Source organism: Rhinopithecus bieti, unplaced genomic scaffold (genome assembly GCF_001698545.2).
Source record: "Rhinopithecus bieti isolate Rb0 unplaced genomic scaffold, ASM169854v2 scaffold_18644, whole genome shotgun sequence".
Classification (NCBI taxonomy): Eukaryota; Metazoa; Chordata; class Mammalia; order Primates; family Cercopithecidae; genus Rhinopithecus; species Rhinopithecus bieti.
The window spans coordinates 1429918-1435154 of NW_016809656.1; the positions used below are offsets into that span (position 1 = coordinate 1429918).

Consider the following 5237-nt stretch of genomic DNA (forward strand, 5'->3'; position numbering starts at 1 on the left):
CCCGAGTAGCTGGGACTACAGGCGCCCGCCATCTCGCCCGGCTAATTTTTTGTATTTTTTAAGTGGAGACGGGGTTTCACTGTGTTAGCCAGGATGGTCTCGACCTCCTGACCTTGTGATCCGCCCGCCTCGGCCTCCCAAAGTGCTGGGATTACAGGCGTGAGCCACCGCACCCGGCCTACTTGGGCATTTTCTTTTTTTTTTTTTTGAGACGGAGTCTCGCTCTGTCGCCCAGGCTGGAGTGCAGTGGCCGGATCTCAGCTCACTGCAAGCTCCGCCTCCCGGGTCCACGCCATTCTCCTGCCTCAGCCTCCCGAGTAGCTGGGACTACAGGCGCCCGCCATCTCGCCCGGCTAATTTTTTGTATTTTTTAAGTGGAGACGGGGTTTCACTGTGTTAGCCAGGATGGTCTCGACCTCCTGACCTTGTGATCCGCCCGCCTCGGCCTCCCAAAGTGCTGGGATTACAGGCTTGAGCCACCGCGCCCGGCCAAGATTACATTTTTTAATGGTCCAGATGCTTTAAGGTTTGCACAAAAGTATCACAATCAACTTTATATTATTTAAAATTGACCACCAAATATAACTTTCAGTTATATTTATTAAACATATATATATTTTAACATTCCAAAAATATTATAAATATAATGCTGAATGTACCTGTTATGAGGATATTTAATTGTTTACAGCAATTTTCTTCCAGTGGGTTTAGCATTCCTTCAAAAGCGTTTGTTATTTAAATGTTTACATTTTTATTCTGCCATAGTGAAATATAAAACAAGTCAATGAAATGACATTTTAATCTAGGAAATAAGACATTTCATTAAGCATAAAGAATTAACAAATGCTGTAGACATTTTATATGGAATGTACATTTACTCATGAATACTCATTTTCTAAATACATGATGTTATCAAGACAAATGCAATGTTTTACTTAACACTGATATTACACACCGAACCAATTTTGGGATATATATGTTGTTTAAATGTTTTGTCATCTACACTTAATTTTCTATGACATTAAAATAACTTGTAAAGTTAATATTTCTTAGCATGTAAATATAACTGTTTTTGAACTGAAAGATAGTGAACTAAACTTGCCACGGCAGCATTTGTTAAGATATAAGTTAACTATTATGTAAGAGTAAAACCTCAAAAATAACAGAGTAAAATAATTCTCTAATCAAACCCCTTAGAGACAAAGTAGCACTAATGTGTTAAAATGAGTTTTCACAATGTTTTCAAAAAAAGTCTGCTTTATACGACTATATATTTAGAGATATTACTTTACATTAATTAGTGTTATGACCTTGTATAAATCACTGAATTATTCTACTTTATTCTGCGGATTTGTAAAGGGAACCCATTCACTTGAACATCTGCCAATCTCTTTCCAATAACAAAACTCTGAAATTCTAGAGATTAATAGCAGGACAATCAACAGCAAAGTGCTTCATGAGATAATTTTTTGTTGTATTAAAACATTCTGTAGTTAACTTTATATTTTATCACGATTTAATTATGATTTTAAATTTTATGATTAAAATATTTATTTGCTGAGCCATGAATGGAATTCTAACATATAATGACAATTACAAATTTTAGTTGATGTGTTAAGTAAATATGAATCTTTTCATTTCCCCAAAATGAAAAGTCTTAGGTACATTTAAAGTTGTATGATTTATAATATATTCAATCAAATTATACTTAGGCATATAATTCACATGGTTACGGTGGCTTTCAGTGTTATTCATAATTTAAGAGTGGAGATTTTATACTTAATTTACATTTGTCATAGTTTTTTTAAATTACATACAATAATCAGAAAATATTCTGAACTAGTTTCTTTTCCTCTTCATTTTTTGAAATTGTATAAATATATTAGTTTTTTTTAAGTTGCTTCTAGATGCTCTTTTGTTGTTGTTTTGGAGCTGAAAACATTGCCCTAACTCTGTATCTTGAGTACAAAATATTCATGTTTACAGTTTAGTAGGAAAATGTTAGTAGATTTATTAAGAATTTTCAGCCAATGGACATTATAGTATTGATGCGATGTGGTGGTTAATAACGGTAGTAAATAGCCACTAGCCCTCCAAAGATGTTTGTGTCCATATGTTTGCATCCTTTGAATGTATTAACTTCTGTGCCAAAAGGTACTTTGCAGTTGTGATTTAGTTAAGGACCTTGAGATGTGGAGATCATTCTGGATTATATGGGTGGGCCCAGTGTAATCACAAGGGTTATTAAAGTGAGACAGGAGGATTAAAGTATGATGTTGTATGACTCAGAACCAGAGGTTGGAGTGGTACCCTTTCAAAACGGAGGAAGGGGCTATGCGCCAAAGGATACGAGGGGCCTCTAGAAGCAGAAAATAGCCTGAAGACTAGAAGGAGTGTAACTTTGATTTTAGACTTCTGATCTCCAGTAATGTAAAAGAAAACATTTGCATTGTTTTAAAACAATAACTTTATAGTGCATCGTCATTGTAGTAATAGAAAACTAATACAGTAGCCTCTTAAGTGTTGTTCCTTGATGTCTCTATTTTATCCCTAGATCTCTTGTCCATCGTTTGGATTCAATCTAATGAAATTACAATGAAATGAAATGTAATGAATGTAATGAAAACCCAGTATTTCTATTATTAAGCATAAGTATTGCTATTTGATATTATAAAACAAAATGAAGTAAATTAGTTACTTCCCTAATATAAATCTGTAAACTACTTTCGTCACATAATAATATATCATGGATATTATGGATAATAATTTTCTAAATAGACGGTGTTATCAAGACAAATGAAACATTTAACTTAATATTGATGTCTTACACATTGAACCATTTTGGGGTTATATATGTTGTTTAAATATTTTGTCATGTGTAATTACTTTTCTGTGAAATTAAAATAGCTTTTGTATAATATTACTTAGCATGTAGACTATTTTTGAAGTGAAAGATGGTAAAATAACCTTGCCACTTAAACATTTTTAAGGATATCTTAACTATTATGTAAGAGTAAAACCTCTTGAAAGATAAGGCAGAATAAAATAATTCTCTAATCAAATCCCTCAGAAACATAGTAACACTAATGTGTTAAAATGAATTTTCATAATATGTTAAAAAAAGTCTGCATCACTTAAGTCTTATCTCATCAATAGAGAGAAATCTGTCATTTTGTTCCATAGTTGAATAATATTTTATATCATGAATGCTCTACAGTTCATCCAACCATTTTTCTGTAGATGGATATATAGGATACTATTTTTTGAAAGCTACTAAAATTACCTAATAAAACTCAGTTGTAAAACAATACATTGATTTTATCTTTAAACTTTTAATTATCTGTATTTTTATGGTATATTCAAGATTTTCATTTCTTGGCTAGTTTTAATAATTTGTACTTTCCCCATACATAATAAATATCACCTGGATTTTCTCTATTTTTAAATTGAGAATGATAGTTATTAGTCTTTCATTATTTTTATAAGCTCCTTTATCAGGTTTCTAGCAATATTTCCTTTCTCTTTCTACACACACACACATACATACATAAGTAAATGAGTTTGCATTCTTATGCCTGTATATCTATATTTATATCTATATCTATATATCTATATCTATCTGTGTGTGTGTGTGTGTGCGTGTGACAGAGTCTCACTCTGTCGCCCAGGCTGGAGTGCAGTGGCGCGATCTCAACTCACTGGAACCTCCGCCTCCCGGGTTCAAGCAATTCTCTGCCTCAGCTTCCAGAGTAGCTGGAATTACAAGTGCCCGCCCCCATGTCCGGCAAAGTTTTTTGTATTTTTAGTAGAGATGGAGTTTCACCATCTTGGCCAGGCTGGTCTTGAACTCCTGACCTGGTGATCCACCTGCCTTGGACTCCCAAAGTGCTGGGATTACAAGAGTGAGCCACCACGCCCAGGCATGTGCCTGTATATTTTTAATTTGACTATCTTTTTATCCTCTAATCAATCTACACTTGGTTATTTATTATATTGGTAATATTAAAATATTTATGTATTTAGTTTCTCTTTCTAGATTTTTTCATTTAGTTAATTCCATCATTATTAATTTCCTCTTCTTATTTTTAGTTTAACTTCTTTCTTTTTCATTTATTTTAGTGCATTGACTTCCTGCCATTAAATTTTCATTCCAGGCATCAGCAGAGAGAAAGGGAGAAGGCAAAATAGGCACACCTACCAGCTTGGTCAGAAACCATTTTAGTAGCCTTCCAGCCACCAGATAGAAAACTTCCATATATACGGATTGCCTAGCATGTGATCACACAGCTCTTCTCTTTGCAAGACATAACAGAGAATGTCACTTTTGTCTGAATGCATTGCTGGTATGAATAAAATTGAATTTCTACTACTGAGGAAGAGAAATAATAAGAGTATTGGGTAATTACACTTTCTGCTGCATCCCCTTCTCCTAGATGTGAAAGCTAAAATGCTTTTACTCCTTTTCCATTCCTCACAGTTTCAAGACCCTGGATTTCACTGAAACCTGTTTTTAAGCTTTTCCTGAGTTTTTGTCTAATTTTTAAAGAAACTTTATTTTAAAGCGCTGTTACAATTTCCCAATCATAATAGCATTATCCATTTAGAGTCAATTATATAAATTGCAGAGACATTACCACCATTTCTCCACTATGATTTTTATCTTTTACAATAGCTCAGTTCTGATGTCATTGTTGTTTGGTTATTGTATTTTCATGATTATTCTTCTCAGAACACATTGCTGATGTAGTTTCTGAATCCGTGTACTTCTGAAAATGTCATTCCTTTACTCTGATGGGTGAATAGTGACTTGAATCTGTCTCCTTTTGTCTCAGTAGATAATATTTCATTAACTGGCTAAGTTTTAATATTATAAGTAAGACAGATATGAGCCAGATTCACTTTCCTTTGAAAATTACTTCCTTATAGAAGCTTATAAGACTTTCTATTTACTGTTGGAATTCAACATATTCACTAGGATATGTCTAAATAAATGACCTTTTTTATTAATCCTCTCAGGGACTCAGGGAACCTTTCCAATCTTCAGGCATACATCTTTCTTCAAACAAAGAAATTTTCTTTATTTGTTTAAATATTACCTCTCTCTATCACTTTTTTATTTTATTTCAGGATTTCCTTTTATACACATTAAAATTCTCCTATCTTTGCTTTCAATAGCTCATCTTTTCACTGGTGATTGCCGTCATTTGTGCTGTTTCTTTTTTTTTTTTTTTTCTTTT

At 33.2% G+C, this 5237-nt stretch overlaps 1 pseudogene; it reads right to left on the reverse strand.

Moving 5' to 3' along the window:
- Nucleotides 1–5237, reverse strand: part of LOC108540751 (protein RCC2 pseudogene) — a 19305-nt pseudogene that overhangs the window by 13217 nt on the left and 851 nt on the right.